This window comes from Bubalus bubalis, chromosome 2 (assembly GCF_019923935.1).
Source record: "Bubalus bubalis isolate 160015118507 breed Murrah chromosome 2, NDDB_SH_1, whole genome shotgun sequence".
Lineage (NCBI taxonomy): Eukaryota > Metazoa > Chordata > Mammalia > Artiodactyla > Bovidae > Bubalus > Bubalus bubalis.
In genome coordinates this window covers 123,384,491-123,401,908 of record NC_059158.1, presented here as the reverse complement: position 1 = coordinate 123,401,908, position 17,418 = coordinate 123,384,491, and the positions used below count along the sequence as shown (strand labels likewise).

The 17,418-nt window shown below is 42.3% G+C and overlaps 1 protein-coding gene across 8 annotated transcripts in view; it reads left to right on the top strand.

Annotated features, from left to right (window-relative positions):
• Nucleotides 1-17,418, top strand: part of C2H2orf76 (chromosome 2 C2orf76 homolog) — a 107,509-nt gene that overhangs the window by 43,005 nt on the left and 47,086 nt on the right. The window contains exon 1 of one of the 8 annotated variants that reach the window (XM_044936388.1): nt 5,389-5,413. The exons of the other annotated variants lie outside the window; for them this stretch is intronic. The gene's annotated coding sequence lies outside the window, so the exon portion shown is untranslated. Of the gene's footprint in view, nt 1-5,388; nt 5,414-17,418 lie in introns of those variants that run through there. 8 annotated transcript variants of the gene reach the window in all.

Sequence of the window (17,418 nt, the reverse complement as noted above, 5' to 3'; positions counted from 1 at the left end):
TGTGATCCACACAATCAAAGGCTTCGGCATAGTCAATAAAGCAGAAGTAGATGTTTTTCTGGAACTCTCTTGCTTTTCCAGTGATGGAATGGATGTTGACAATTTGATATCTGGTTCCTCTGCCTTTTCTAAATCTGGAAGTTCTCAGTTTGTGTACTGTTGAAGCCTAGCTTGGAGAATTTTGAGCATATCTTTGCTAGTGTGTGAGATGAGTACAATTTTGTAATAGTTTGAACATTCTTTGGTATTGCCTTTCTTTGGGATTGGAATGAAAACTGATCTTTTCCAGTCCTGTGGCCACTGCTGAGTTTTCCAAATTTGCTGGCATATTGAGTGCAGCAGTTTCACAGCATCATCTTTTAGGATTTGAAATTGCTCAACTGGAATTCCATCACCTCCACTAACTTTGTTGGTAATGATGCTTCCTAATGCCCACTTGACTTTGCATTCCAGGATGTCTGGCTCTAGGTGAGTGATCACACCATCATGGTTATCTGGGTCATTAAGATCTTTTTTGTGTAGTTGTTCTGTATATTCTTCCTAATATCCTATATTCTTGCTTAATATCTTCTGCTTCTGTTAGGTCTCTACCATTTCTGTCCTTTATTGTGCCCATCTTTGCATGAAGTGTTCCATTGGTAGCTCTTATTTGCTTGAAGAGATCTCTAGTCTTTCCCATTCTATTGTTTTCCTTTATTTGCATTGATCACTGAGCAAGGCTTTCTTATGTCTCCTTGCAGTTCTTTGGAACTCTGCATTCAGATGAACATATAAATTTCCTTTTCTCTTTTGCCTTTCACTTCTTTCTAAGCTATTTGTTAGGCCTCCTCAGACAACCATTTTGCCTTTTTGCATTTCTTTTTCTTGGGGATGGTTTTGATCACCGACTCCTGTACAATATTAGGAACCTTTATTCTAAAGTCTTCTTTAGAATAGATTGAAGAGAGAATGGGAGGTGGGGAATTGGATAAGCAGAGTAAACATACCAGCCCTATGTTGGGGGCAGACACTATCTTCCAAGGCCATAGACTATATAGATATCCTGAGAAAAGATAGCTGAGAACAAAGGCCGCCAGTGCTTCTGCTCAGTAAGATATGCAGAAACTCAGACTCATGGAAAATTGTCTCTGGCTAGGAGCCACTCCCAAGTGGCACTGGTGGTAAAGAACCCGCTTGCCAGTGCAGAAGATCTAAGGAATGCGGTTTGATCCCTGGATCTGGAAGATCCCCTGGAGAAGGGGCAACCCACTCCAGTATTCTTGCCTGGAGAATCCCATGGACAGAGGAGCCTAGTGGCTACAGTCCATGGGGTCACAAAGAGTCAGACATGACTGAAGTGACTTAGCACACATGGCAAGAGCCACTCCTCATTTCTATAGCATATTCCAGTGAATTTTCCTCTGAGTATGCCACTCTCTCAGCCAGTCTGGTTAATCTACTGACAGGCTGGGACTAAATCAGTTCTGTTCATCTCAGACAGCATTTCATTAGGACTATTGTCAGTAAGACTCCAAGCAGCAGGATTAGGGGAACCTGCTGTATCGACCTCCACCATACCACCAGGGTCCTGAGCAAATCCCGGAAACCAACCATGGGCCTTGAAAAACCAGGGCCCTTTCTCTTTAAGTTTCTGTATTGACCTTCCCTCTGGGTACAAGACATCAATCCAGGTGCAGCAGCTTGTATTAGCCTTGGCAGAGGCTTCACCCTGGGCAAAAGGCAGGAGTCTAGAGTCTGCCACCCATAGCCACGCTGGCCAGTGAGTGACCCTTGCTAACCTGCAGGATGACGTGGTGTTACTTATCTCTTTAGCTTAAGCTGGGGATGGATTTCAAACCACCCTTTCTGATTGGATGGCTCACTGTGGGGGAAACTGCCCATAGGGTCTACTTAAGATAGTTAACCCTCCTAGAAGCTTTCCTGAGTTCCCTAGAGCTCTTTTGGAGAGATTGCTACCTCTAATCTAGTTGCTGGTCATCTGAGATCTTACTCATGTGTGTTCTTAGACCTGTTTTTTGGGAGAGAGGCAAGTGGTGTGCATGTGCACGCATACACACATACACATTCACGCATACAACCAGTCACAGGCCTGGAGGTGCATTTGGTATCCCTGGAAAAAAATTTCTTTACAGTTTGCAACTGGTACTCACATGATTCGGAACACATAGGTTATCAGGGCCTCCAGTATGACCCTTGACCTGCTCAACCCAAATGTATCACTTGGGTTAACATTATTGCATTTAGGCCTTGTTTTTGGAGGCACTGCATGAGGGCTGGCAGTCAGTCTGTCTTGTTTGTTTAGGTTGCTTGCTCATGTTACATGACATGCTGTTACATGACATGCTGAGCAGTGGCTGTGGAAATGGGGTGGAGAAGATGTCTGGAAGTGTGGACAGATGTCTTGTATGAGAAGTACAGGAGCTGGGACAGATGTTCTAAGACACTTGTTTTCTTGGTAACAGTGATCACATTGGGGTCAGAGCCATCTGTCAGGGGTGGCAAATTCAGGAGTCAGTTAAATTTGAAGTGCTTATACCAATTTTGGATCACTTGGGTTCACATTATTGCATTTAGGCCTTGTTTTTGGAGGCACTGCATGAGGGCCGGCAGTCAGTCTGTCTTGTTTGTTTAGGTTGCTTGCTCATGTTACATGACATGCTGTTACATGACATGCTGAGCAGTGGCTGTGGAAATGGGGTGGAGAAGATGTCTGGAAGTGTGGACAGATGTCTTGTATGAGAAGTACAGGAGCTGGGACAGATGTTCTAAGACACTTGTTTTCTTGGTAACAGTGATCACATTGGGGTCAGAGCCATCTGTCAGGGGTGGCAAATTCAGGAGTCAGTTAAATTTGAAGTGCTTATACCAATTTTGGGGAAGCTTGTCAGGGTGTTTTGCTTCACGTGAACTGCTCTGGGGCAGTTTGGAAAGAAGAAAGATCGTTAGGGAATGATCCTTCCCACTCGTATCTCCTGGGGTACAAGTTGTTCTGTTCTTCAATGGTGAGGTTAATTCCCTCCCTTCACCTCCACAAAAATCTATGTGTCACATTCCAAGCCCGTGGACACTGCTGGGTTTGAGCTTAGCCAAACCATCCGTGAACTAAGTCCAGGCATTTAGGGCAACCTTGGTGAACAGAGTGTCCTGCTGAGTCAGTAGCTGTGTCAAGGAGGTGAGGAGCCCCAAACGCAAAGGAGTGCCTCCGAATGGAGGCTGTCTCCCTTTGCTAGAGGCTGTAGTTTGCAAAATCATCAGCCACAGAGACTGGTACCTCAGCGAGGTCGTTGGGTTGTGGGAACCAAAGTTAGACATGTAGTGCAGCTTGTTGGACCATTTTTGATGCAGCCAGTTGATTTGGGCACCACTCAGGATGCTGCCTTGTAGGTTAAAAGACCATGTAGAGTGTCCATGTGAGGACTTATCAATCAGGGTTCAACTGGAGAAGCAGCAGAACCAGTAGGGACAAAATACACAGACACACACACATACACACGGAATTGACTTACTCCATGGTGGGGAATGGATAAGCAGGTTGGAAATCCAGAGGCCAGCAGTCAGGAAGGGCCCACGAGGGGCACACTGGACCCCACAGACACCAACCAAGGCTCGTGGTCCCAGGCAGCGGTCAGGAGGGAGGACCCAGGGGGAGGGAGAGCAAGCACAGGCCTCACTGTAGTTTGGACTCTTTGAGCTCAGGGATGCCTATGTCCTCCTGTGCTGTGCTTAGTTGCTCAGTTGTGTCCAACTCTTTGCAACTCCATGGACCGTAGCCCATCAGGCTTCTCAGTCCATGGGATTCTTCAGGCAAGAATACTGGAATGGGTTGCCATGCCCTCCTCCAGGGGATCTTCCCAACCCATGGATCCCAACCCAGGTCTCCTGCATTGCAGGCAGATTCTTTACTGCCTGAGCCACCAGGGAAGTCCTCCTAAAGGGCTTCTAACTGATTAAGTCAGGCCCGCCCAGGAAAATCTCCCTTTTGATTAATTTAAGGCCAGCTGATTATGGACTTTAATTATATCTACAAAATGAATATGCTACAAAATGGTCACTGCCCCCTTCTTCCTCTGACATTCTGGAGAGAATATCCCTTGTGCATTCTGTGGACTGTACCTCAGCCTGGCCACGATGAGCCACCCCAGGCATATACTGTCTCCAGTACCCAAAGAGTGTAGCAAGGTGCTAGGCTTTCTCTTTGGTGGTGGGAGGCTGAGGAGGCAGCTGTTGTTCCTTGATCACCAAAGGGCTTGGGCATTGTGAATCCACCCACATAATCCCAGGAAACTTAACTTGTTGAGTAGGGCCCTGGATTTGGCTGGCAGAGGTGTGGTAACAGCACAGGCAGGACTGTGGAGACTGAGGTGTCTGATTTGCCAGCCAACAGGACATCTTTTATATATTGAAAAATTTGAACATCAATGGGTAGGGCAGTTACATGTTGTCTTGACCCACTCACTGATGACACACAGCAGGGGAGCTTCTCTCACTAGCATTTCTCTATCTATAGCTCTTCCTCATGGGGAAGAATCTCCTCTGGCACTGTGGACGGGGAAGTATTAAGGATATATAAGCATCATTTGTACAATCAGATGGAGAAACAACAACAGTACTTTGAATTGGCCTGAAGCACCCATCTGCTACATCGTGTTAGTTTTCCTCTCCTATTGTGAATCTTGTCCAGATTCCGTTAGCTGAATCTGAGTACCTCTTCCTGCACAGGGCCAAGTAGCACAGTGACGTGGGTGCCTGTATCCACAGAGCCACAGATATTTGAGTCCCTCCTTTCTTTGGAGTTCTCCAGTATGCTTGGGTATGTCAGGTCTTCAGTCTCTCTTGGGAGCAGAGAGGCCTCAGGCCACCCCTGATGATTCTCCTAAAAGCAGAGGTCAGGATAGAGGGCACAGGGCAGGATCAGGGTTACAAAGGGGTAGAGGAGCTTTGTGCCAGTAAGTGTGTGTGTGTGTGTGTGTATGCTAAGTCGCTTCAGTTGTGTCCAACTCTCTGTGACCTCATGGACACAGGCTTCTCTGTCCATGGGATTCTCCAGGCAAGAATACTGGAGTGGGCTGCAATGCCCTCCTCCAGGGGATCTTCCCGACCCAGGGATTGAACCTGTGTCTCTTATGTCTCCTGCACTGGCAGGCAAGTTCTTTACCACTAGCGCCACCTGGGAAGCCCCACTTATCTTCAGTTTCATATGGCTTGGTGACTAAACATGGCTCAACTTAATGAATTTTTCAGTTATCCAAAAGCTCTGCATCCTCACTGATGACATAATCTGTTTCAGCTCTGAGGACTCTACTCAATAGCTGCAGCCACATTGCTTCTCATCTGGAGTCAGGGGCTTGTGCTTCACTGCCTCAGTAATATTCCTTCCTCCTCCCACCTGAGGGAGAGTGAGCAACAACAAAAGGTGGGCAGGTTATTTCAGTCCTACCTTTTGCTGCTTGTCCTCTCAGGTTAATTAGCCCTAACACCCCCACACCCATCACTTGGAGAAGAACATTTGTTACTGGATACCAGGGAATCTTCTTGTGTACCCTAAACCCATGGGACCCTTGTCTTTTCTGTTCCAGAAAGCCATGTTTCTGCCAGCATCCCATCCTTGTCACCTAACTGTGAAGAGTCTTGAGATTTTACCCAACTTGGAAGCCATCAAGTCAGCCTGTCATAGTTTCCTGGATGCTGGCAGAAGACATGGGACTCCTGGTTCTGAGACAAGGGACTGTATATCAGCACAGCCAACAGCATGAGCTCCCTGTCTGTGTCATTTCCTTTTGTCCCATGAGTCCACAGCTGTAGAACCCTGAATTTAGGTAATCCAAATATTGCAATATTTTTTAGACCCATGAGTCCACAGCTGTAGAACCCTTAATTTAGGTAATCCAAATATTGCAATGTTTTTAAAGAACTATAGCAAGCCTACCCAACCTTAGCCCAGAGGGAACCATTGTTTTTGTTATACTAGACAGGAAACACAGAGAGGGCAATGGCACCCCACTCCAGTACTTTTGCCTGGAAAATCCCATGGATGGAGGAGCCTGGTAGGCTGCAGTCCATGGGATCGCTGGAGTCGGACATGACTGAGCGACTTCACTTTCCCTTTTCACTTTCATGCATTGGAGAAGGAAATGGCAACCCACTCCAGTATTCTTGCCTGGAGAATCCCAGGGACGGCGGAGCCTGGTGGGCTGCCATCTCTGGGGTCGCACAGAGTCGGACACGACTGAAGTGATGCAGCAGCAGCAGCAGCAGCAGACAGGAAACACACCTGCCCACTATTCTGGAGGGGGAGAATATCTGTCTTCCTGGACTGTTTGCTTTATACACATCCTTGAAAAGAATATTTGAGAGCTAGAGCAGCCAGTGCCTCTGCTCACAAGGTGTGCAGAAGTGTGAGAGCACCATGAAGAAGTATCTCCAACACACTGTGTAAGGATTGACATTCTTACTGATGATTGTGTATCAGGAAAAATTGAATTGGTATTCCATGTACCTTGTTACAAACAGGAAGGACGGCGTGAAATATTTTTACCAAATGGTTAACTCTTAAACCCTTTGGAAAACTCAACTGTCCAGAATAGATAGTTCTCTGAGAGTTTTGTTTTCGTCCTTGAGCAGAGAAACCAGATATTGATTTTGTGTATTTGCCCCAAATCAAAGGTCATAAAGGCAGGTCTGTGGAATTATAGGTGTTGATTTGTCAGTGAGTGATATACTCAGGGTGAACAGCAAGAGTTTACTTATTAGAATTGACCATGACTCTTTCTCAGGAAAGGCTAGCTGCTAATGTCATCTTGCAGTGAAGTAGTTACAGTATGAGAATTATTTGCATAATCATCTAATTTAGCTAAAATTTGTTGTTTAGTCTCTAAACTAAACTATGTCTGACTCTATAGACCCCATGGACTGTAGCCTGCCAGGCTCTTCTGTTCATGGGATTTCCCAGGCAAGAATAGTGGAATGGGTTACCATTTCTTTCTCCAGGGGATCTTCCCCTCCCAAGGATTGAACCCATGTCTCCTGTATTGGCAGGCAGATTCTTTACCACTGAGCCATAAGGGAAGCCTTAATTTAGCTAATTATTTGTCTTACACCTTTTGTGTTATCTTAAACATCTGGAGATTTTATTTTTCTGACCTATCTAAAAAATGGCTGAGGTCAAAGACTTTAAAGTCTTTCATAAGTTAATACATTGAAAATCTCTTTCTCAAAAGTTTTCTGTCACTGAAAGATGAATGAACTGATTTTTCTAATATAGTAGTGTTTTGATTTGAATTATACAACTAAACATTTGGAAGAAAAAGTCTAGGAGGTTTTCACATGTTTATTTGATTCTCTCATGGACCTATTCTAAAAAGTTTTAGCTTATGATCTTAAAAATTATACTTTTGAAAATATTTAAAGCAAATTTCTGTTAACTTTTTTCTTTTTATTATAATGACTAGTTTTTGGTATTTCATTTTTACCAAGGTCTATTTTTAGAATAAAATTTTGTTCTTTATTTATGAGTTTAAAAATTATTACACTTTTAAAGTAGGCTGGAATAGATTAGAATGGAATTAACATTTTAGGCATAGTCTAAAATAATTGACTTGATTATAATTTGTCATTCTTATCAACTTCAGTTAAATTGGAATTTTATATAAACTTACTAATTTGCCAAGGTTATGTTCTCTTTAAAAGGTGAACATTTCTCATTCACCTATTTAGCAGTATGCTAGGTGCTCAGTATTTTTAAGAATAGTATAAAGAATGTAGGTCAGTTGTAGTGAGGTGGATGAACCCAGAGCCTGTTAAACACAGTGAGGTAAGTCAGAAAGTAAAAAGCAAATATCATATATTAAAGCATATACTCATGAACCTGCTTACAGGGAAGGAATGGAGATGCAGATGTAGAGAACGGACATAGGGGCGTAGCAGGGGAAGGAGAGTATAGGATGAACGGAGAAAATAGCATTTACATGTATACACTTTGTTGTTGTTCAGTTGCTAAGTCATGTCTGACTCATTGTGACCCCGTGGACTGCAGCACACCAGTCTCCTCTGTCCTTGGCTGTCTCCCAGAGTTTGCTCCGATTCATGGCGATTGAGTCAGTCATGCTGTCTAACCATCTCTTCCTCTGCTGCCCACTTTTCCTTTTGCCTTCAGTCTTTCCCAGCATCAGGGTCTTTTTCAATGAGTCGGCTCTTCCCATTAGGTGGCCAAAGTATTGGAGTTTCAGCTTCAGCATCAGTCCTTCCAATGAATATTCAGGACTGATTTCCTTTAGGATTGACTGGTTTGATGTCCTAGAAGTCCAGGGGACTCTCAGGAGTCTTTTCCAGCACCACAATTTGAAAGCATCAATTCTTACACATACCATATATACACTGTCATGTGTAAAATAGATAACTAGTGGGAAGTCGGAGAAGGCAATGGCACCCCACTCCAGTACTCTTGCCTGGAAAATCCCATGGACGGAGGAGCCTGGTGGGCTGTAGTCCATGGGGTCGCAAAGAGTCGGACATGACTGAGCGACTTCACTTTCATGCATTGGAGAAGGAAATGGCAACCCACTCCAGTGTTCTTGCCTGGAGAATCCCAGGAACGGGGGAGCCTGGTGGGCTGCCGTCTCTGGGGTCGCACAGAGTCAGACATAACTGAAGCGACTTAGCAGCAGCAGCAGCAGTGGGAAGCCATTATATAACACAGGGAGTCCAGCCTGGAGCTCTGTAACCTCCTGGAGGGGTGTGATGGAACCGGGGAGGGAAACACTGGAGAGAGGGTGTGCGTATATAATTATGACTGATTCAAGTTGTTTAGAAGAAACCAACACAACATTGTAAAGCAGTTATTCTCCATTTAAAAAAAAAAAAAAGGAAAAAACATTAAAAGAAAAAAGAATGTAGGTTTTCTCCCCTCTCTTTGGCCTCAAACAACTTTTTCTAGGGGTAAAATCACATATTTGGATGATATTTAGTAGTACATATGTTTATTTTCTTCAGAATCATTGTCAGACTCACTTGCATACTGAATAATTTTCATCTTAGCAATACTCTTCTTTTTCCTACTTTTATGCCAGTTTAGTTTCCTCATATAAAAGAGCAATAAACTGTATTTCTTCTTTTTATTTATTTGTTTCAAAAGGAAGGCAAATTAACTCTTTGCTGTGTTTTATTAGTTCCTAAATCTAGAGGAAAATTAAGCATTTAGTGTAATACATGTTTTTTGTATGTGCTTAGAACATTAGTTTTTTGAAAGCTGTACCTTTTTCATATGGGTAAGACAAGTTTTAAAGCAAACTTGGTATTATGACAATTTTGATTTTACAATACTTAAATTTAGGGGGTAGATATGACTTTACAAAGTATTTTGGTTTTTCAAAGTGATTCACGTTAGGAATCTGTTAAATTTCAAGTTATGTGCACCCTTTCTCTTTCCTGGTGATTATAGAATCTGAATGCTAACTGCCTGAATGGTGAGTGCTTTTCTACACTTAAAACTTCTGATTCTTTACATGTATGTTTATGGCTGAGTCCCTTCACCTGAAATTATCACAACGTTGTTAATTGGCTATACGCCAGTACAGAATAAAAAATTTTTTAAAAAAGCTTTTAACTCTCAAGGACATTTGGATTCTCTTCCATTCTCTGACAAAAAGTGAAGAGTGTGCTTTCTTCATATACTGCAAAGCACGTGAAAGTGAAAGTTGCTCAGTTGTGTCCAGCTCTTTGTGACACCGTGGACTGTATAGTCCATGGAATTCTCCAGGCCAGAATACTGGAGTGGGTAGCCTTTCCCTTCTCCAGGGGATCTTCCCAACCCAGGGATTGAACCCAGGTCTCCCGCATTGCAGGTGGATTCTTTACCAGCTGAGCCACGAGGGAAGGCCAAGAATACTGGAGTGAGTAGTCTATCCCTTCTCCAGTGGATCTTCTCCACCCAGGAATCGAACCGGGGTCTCCTGCATTGCAGGTGGATTCTTTACCAATTGAGTTATCAGGGAAACCCGGAAAGCACATATACTTTTTTTTTTTTTAAATTGTAATGCAGTCAATCCTTGTTATTCACAGACTGTGTATTTGTGATTTGCCTACTCATTAAATTTACTTTCAACCCCCAAAGCAATACCCAGGCACTTTCTTGGTCATTCTCCAGTCTGCAGGGCTGTGACACATTTGAATCAACAAAATTCACGTTACCAGCTGAGGTGAAACAAGGCAACTTGCTGCCTTCTTGTTTCAGTTCATATTGTAAACAGGTGTCCACATTGTGCTTCGTTTAATGCCATGCTTTTCACATTTTCATGGTTGTTTGTTGGTGATGTCACTTTAAAATGGCCCCCAAATATCTTGCTGTCTGTGTGTGCCTTAGAAAACATGTGTGTTAAGCAAACTTTGTTCAGGCATGACTTCTAATACTCCTGGCTGTGAGTTTAACATTTATGAATCAGCAGTGTACAGTATATATCAAATAAGGTGTCTTTAAGCAGAAATGCACATAAAACAAGGTTATGTATTTACCAGTTAATGAACATTGTGACTAGAGGAAATAGGTGTCCCAGAACCTGACTCTATATTTCCCCTGGAGCACTGGTCTAGTATTCATGAGTTCAGTGTTTGAGACCACTTTACAGACAGCATCCACTGCAAGTAACTAGAATCAGCTGTAGTTATTTTATTTTATTTTGTTGAACTGATAGAGATCATCAGTCAAGTATTTTAGGCATATGTGTGTTTGGTGTTTATGTTAATGCTGGGCTGTGCACTTTCATCTCAGGAGCGCCCTAGCTAGTTTACAGCTCATCAGCTCAGAGCTTTGCCTCAGGGAGAGGCATCAGCTCTGGCATGAGAGCCATTGGGTGGTTAGGGAACCTGGCTTGCAGCTTGGCTTGGCTTTCCCTGACTATTCCATCCTGACTTTCCACCTTCCCTTTTCGTGCTGCTGCAGTCTGGGCCATGAAAAGCAGCTCCGACCTGACCTGTGACACTGGTCCAGGAGGGGAGGATATTGGACTGCATCCGTTCTTGGCTCTGATGGTGCAGGGACGTGGAATGTGGGAGCTCCTCGTGAGGGCCTTCCTATGTGGGTTTCGTGCTTGCTTTGTTTGTTTCTTTGTTTTTAAGAGTTTTGCTTTGCTGTGGTTATGGGTTTTTCTTCATTATCGCAAACCAGCTGGGTAAGGTACCAGCCAGAACAGGTTTCTAAGGCAGGGAAGTTTAAAGACCTTCCTAAGCCCTGAAGTGAAGTGAAGTTGCTCAGTCATGTCCGACTCTTCGCGACCCCATGGACAGTAGCCTACTAGGCTCCGCCGTCCATGGGATTTTCCAGGCAAGAATACTGGAGTGGGCTGCCATTTCCTTCTCCAGGGGATTTTCCCAACCCAGGGATCGAACCTGGTCTCCTGCATTGCAGACAGACGCTTTAGCGTCTGAGCCACCAGGGAAGCCCTCGTAAGCCCTAGGCACTGTTACTTTTCAAATCCCCTCCCTACGTTGTAGAAAATGGTCTTGTATCCTGTATTAAATCTAAGATTTATAAATAGAGTTGAATTGCTGTTGAAATGTTACTTGTGTTGTAGTTACTTAAATGTTAAATTTGATTTTTTTAAAATTTCATGTTCTAGAGCAATAAGTTTTTTCTCCAGATCTCAAGCATTTTCATGGACCCTGGAAAAAACTCATAGGTACCTGGGTGCTTCTCTAGTGGCTCTGCGGTAGAGAATCCTCCTGTAGTGCAGGAGATGTGGGTTTGATCCCTGGGTCAGGAAGATCCCCTGGAGGAGGAAATGGCAACCCGCTCCAGGAGTCTTGCCTGGAGAATCCCATGGACACAGGAGCTTGGTGGGCTACAGTCCATGGGGCTGCAAAGAGTCAGACACGACTGAGCGACTAAACAACAATAACCGTGTCTGTAGTGCTGGACTGTGTCAGGAATTCAGGTGTTCCTTAGCATTGCAGTTATCCAGACACTGATGAGGGCTCGGACGTGCCTCATGACACATATGTTGCTTTGGTACAAAAACAAGCCATAACAGATGACTGCAGTATGACGTGGTCAGGTGCTGTGGGTGCACAGAGGGCCTTTAGCTGAGTTGGGGCAGAGGAGAAAGTATTGGGATGCTGTCCTGGAGCATGGTGCCAGGCTGGGTTTTGGAGGCTTGCCTGTGTAGTAAGGTGAAGAGTGGAGAGACAAAGGGAGTTTGGAGAAAAGCTGGGGGTGGACAGGTGTGGCAGGGGCTTGGGAACAGCTTGATGTGTGTGGGAAATTATAGGCTGACATTACTGCCGGGGTAATATGTACAAAGTGGGTTGTGGTGGTGACAAATCCCATCAGCGGAGCAGGGAGGGGCTGAGTGTGGAAGGCTTTTGTACTTCTTAGACAAGTGTAGACTCGTCTTGGGCATGTGACCTGTTTCTAGTGCCTCTTAACTGCTAATACTTTCTGGATTATCAATAGTGGGTATCCTTCAATACATATCAGTAATATAACTAAGTTTCTGACCCTCTCTGTCCTTTCCAGTATTTGCTAAGTTCTGTTTTGTTTGCCTTTGCTCAGTAAGCTCTTTTCTCTTAAAGGAAATAGAAATACCTTAGTTTAAAAATAACTTTTTGTTGATGTATACCACATACCTCAGAAAAGTGAAAATGTAAGTATACAGAGAAATTAGCCTAATTTCAAAACACATACTCATTCTTAAAACATCAAGAAATATTAAAAATTTATAAAACAAGTAGCAGTCTCTTGGATTTCTACCATTCATAGCTGCTGTGAACATTTTGGTCAGTGCTGCTCTGAACCTGTCTCTGATCTTATGCAGACACCATACACCTATGGTTTTCTAACTTATTTTTTCATTCACTAATATTTCATCAGATCAGATCAGTCGCTCAGTTGTATCCGACTCTTTGTGACCCCATGAATCACAGCACGCCAGGCCTCCCTGTCCATCACCAATTCCCAGAGTTCACTCAGACTCATCGAGTCAGAGTTGCCATCTGGACAGTTGCCACTGTCCATCGAGTCAGTGATGCCATCCAGCCATCTCATCCTCTGTCGTCCCCTTCTCCTCTTGCCCCCAGTCCCTCCCAGCATCAGAGTCTTTTCCAATGAGTCAACTCTTCGCATGAGGTGGCCAAAGTACTGGAGTTTCAGCTTTAGCATCATTCCTTCCAAAGAAATCCCAGGGCTGATCTCCTTCAGAATGGACTGGTTGGATCTCCTTGCAGTCCAAGGGACTCTCAAGAGTCTTCTCCAACAGCACAGTTCAAAAGCATCAATTCTTTGGCACTCAGCCTTCTTCACAGTCCAGCTCTCACATCCATACATGACCACAGGAAAAACCATAGCCTTGACTAGACGGAACTTTGTTGGCAAAGTAACGTCTCTGCTTTTGAATATGCTATCTAGGTTGGTCATAACTTTCCTTCCAAGGAGTAAGCGTCTTTTAATTTCATGGCTTCAGTCACCATCTGCAGTGATTTTGGAGCCCAGAAAAATAAAGTCTGACACTGTTTCCACTGTTTCCCCATCTATTTCCCATGAAGTGATGGGACCGGGTGCCATGATCTTCGTTTTCTGAATGTTGAGCTTTAAGCCAACTTTTTCACTCTCCACTTTCACCTTCATCAAGAGGCTTTTGAGTTCCTCTTCACTTTCTGCCATAAGGGTGGTGTCATCTGCATATCTGAGGTTATTGATATTTCTCCCTGCAATCTTGATTCTAGCTTGTGCTTCTTCCAGCCCAGCGTTTCTCATGATGTACTCTGCATATAAGTTAAATAAGCAGGGTGACAATATACAGCCTTGATGAACTCCTTTTCCTATTTGGAACCAGTCTGTTGTTCCATGTCCAGTTCTAACTGTTGCTTCCTGACCTGCATACAAATTTCTCAAGAGGCAGATCAGGTGGTCTGGTATTCCCATCTCTTTCAGAATTTTCCACAGTTTGTTGTGATCCACACAGTCAAAGGCTTTGGCATAGTCAATAAAGCAGAAATAGATGTTTCTCTGGAACTCTCTTGCTTTTTCCATGATCCAGCAGATGTTGGCAATTTGATCTCTGGTTCCTCTGTCTTTTCTAAAACCAGCTTGAACATCAGGAAGTTCACGGTTCACATATTGCTGAAGCCTGGCTTGGAGAATTTTAAGCATTACTTTACTAGCGTGTGAGATGAGTGCAATTGTGTGGTAGTTGGAGCATTCTTTGGCATTGCCTTTCTTTGGGATTGGAGTAGCCATCTTTTAAAGTTAATATCTGTGGATTCATTTCACCCTTCAGTGGCTGTAAGGGATTTCATTTTATGGCATGACATAATTTACTTCATTGATGAACTCAATTGATTCAATTGATGAATTCAGTTACTTCATTGAATTCTAATTTTTATAAACTATTAGAAGCACATCAGTGGAAAAAATCTTCCTTGAATGTACATTTTTTACATTCATCTTTTCTTAAAATGATTTTATTATTAAAAAACTTCAAGCATCTAAAAACTGTGTAGTATGATAAGGTCCCATATACATTCAGCTTCAGCAGTTACCAGTGTTCTACTTTTTTTTTTTTCAATCTACACATCCATAATTGTTTTTCCTCTGTCGAGAATATTTGAAAGCAAGTACCAGTCATAGTATCATTTTACCTATATACCTCAGTCTTTTAAGTTAGACTCACAAGCATAATAATATTAAATAAACAGAATTGATATTGATTCCTAATATCTTCTAGTATTACGCAGATTAAGATCCATGCATGATCTAAACATTAGTTGATATATCTCTTTTAAGTCTCTTAGTTTATAACCTTCCTCCCCTTCTATGTATTGCATGCTAATTATTTGTTGAAGAAAACAAGTCATTTATTCAGTAGAGTTTCCACAGTCTACTGATGACCTCCTTATGGTGTCATTTAACTTGTTCTTGCAGACACTGTCATAGCCCCTAAACTGGGAGTTAGATCCAGAGGCTTAATTCATTTGTTAAGTTGGATTCATTTGTTAAGTTGGATTACTAAGTTTAGCCCCTGAAGTATCCATTCTAAAGTTTCCCATCAATCTTTTACCTAATGGTTTTGTCACCCCTTTATGATCACTGCCTACTTTCATTACTTCATTAGGGTTTCCAAAATGATGGCCTTTAGCAACTTTTTATTTTGAGCTAATTGCAGAGTCACATGCAGTTATAAGAAATAATACCAGTGATCCTTTCTGCCCCTCATCCAGCTTTCCCCAAGGGTGACATCCTGCTTCAGGGTGGTCTTATATCAATCACATCTAGGGAATTGATGTTGATACAATCCATGGACCATATTCACGTATCACTAGTTTTACATCTTCTTCTGTAGGCTTGTGTGCATGTGCATGTGTATTTGGTTTTAGGCAATTTTATCACATGTGTAGATAAGTGTGGATAACATCACGGTCAAGAATTAGAAACTTGCCATCACAAGGATCTCTTTTGTTACCCTTTTATAGCCAGAGCCACCTCCTTCCCTCCTTGCTAACCCCAGGGACACTAATTATTCTCCATTTCTATACTTTTGTCATTACAAGAATGACATACAGGACTCCCCTGGTTGTCTAATGGTTAAGAATCCATCTTCTGATGCAGAGGGCATGGATTTGATCCCTGGTCCGGGAAGATTTCACATGCCATAGGGCAACTAAGCCCAGGTGCCCTACCGCCCATGTTCTGCAACAAGAGACACCGCTGCAGTGAGTAGCTGTGCACCGCTACTAGAGAGTAGCCCCTGCTTGCCACAGCTAGGGAAGGCCCGTGTGCAGCAGTGAAGACCCAGAACAGCCGAAAATAAACAAGCAAGTAAAAGTCTACTGTTAAAAAAGAATGATGTATAATGGAACTGCGCAGTATGTAACCTTCTGAGGTTGATTTTTCTTTTCAATTTAATTCCCTTAAGATCTATCAAAATTGTTATGTGTATTAGTAGTTTTTTCTTTTTTATTCCCCAGTGTTTCATGATATGAATATACCACACTTGGTTTAACCACTCACACGTTGAAGGATGTTTGGGTTGTTTCCAGTCTGGGGGTATTAAACATGGATATACTATGAACATTTATATATAGGTTTTTTGTGTGAACATAAGTTTTCATTTCTCTGGCATAAATGCTCAAGAGTGCATTTGCTAGGTCTATGATAAGCATGTGTTTTATAAGAAATTATCATATTCTTTTCTAGAGTGGCTGTACCATTTTGCATTTCCATCAGTAGTGAGTGAAAGATTAGTTTCTCTATACCCTCACCAGTATTTGGTGTTATCATTGTTTTTATTTTAGCCATTTTGATATTTATGTAAATCATAATTTTTAAATTCTGTCATTCCTTCAGGGCTTTTTAGCTGTCATTCTTCTTTAAAGAAAAAACTTTTCATCAGCTATTTGATAATCTTGAAATACAAACTGTATAAGAATCTGATTATTTTTCTCATTTTCAATGCCCCGTTCCCTACCTTGGTAAGCCAGTTTTCAGGAAAACAAATAAGTGCTCCTTTAGCTTCCTGAGTGACTAATCGACTTAAAAAAAATCATTATAAACTCATGGATTTTAAAATATTTGATGTGATTGTCTTCTCTGGGTAAATTAGTAGAATGAAAATTGTCATGTCAGAAGGTAGGCAAATTTAAAATTTTGATATTGGTTATCCCACTCCTCTCCAGGAAGTCTATCATTTAATGTTCTTGGCAGGAGTATGTAAAATATTTATTTTTCTATATCCTTGCCAACACTGGTGTGGCCAGTTTTTAATTTAAATATATTTACCAATCTGTGGCTAATCAGTATCTTACTATTTCTCTTTTTCAGTTCTATAGTTACCAGTAATATTGACTTAAAGATTTAGCCTATTGCTCATTGATTACCTTTATCCATGTTTCTATCAAGACATTTGTCTTTTCTTATAATTTTTTTTTTTTTGCTATATCTGTCAACCTTTTCCTTGGTGGTTGCTGATTTTTATTTGCTTAGAAAGGTCTTTTCTACCTTAAGATTATAAAAGTTTATACCTATTTTTTGATGCCTTCCTGTGATTTTACAGTTTAGTTTAAATATTTGTTTTACATATAGTTTATTTTGTATAAGATATGAAGTAAGGATCCAGAATTACCTTTTTCTAAATGTCTGACCAGTTTTCCTAATGCCATTGATTAAGGTGTCTTTTCCCCACAAATGTGAAATGCCATTTTTATACTAAATTCTTGAATCTTGAGTCTTTTCAGAGTTTTCTATTCTCTTCTACTGATTTGTCAGTCTTCAGTGTCACATGGAGAAGGCAATGGCACCTCACTCCAGCACTCTTGCCTGGAAAATCCCACGGACGGAGGAGCCTGGTGGGCTGCCGTCTCTGGGGTCGCACAGAGTCGGACACGACTGAGCGACTTAGCAGCAGCAGCAGCAGTGCCACCTAATTTATGGTACCG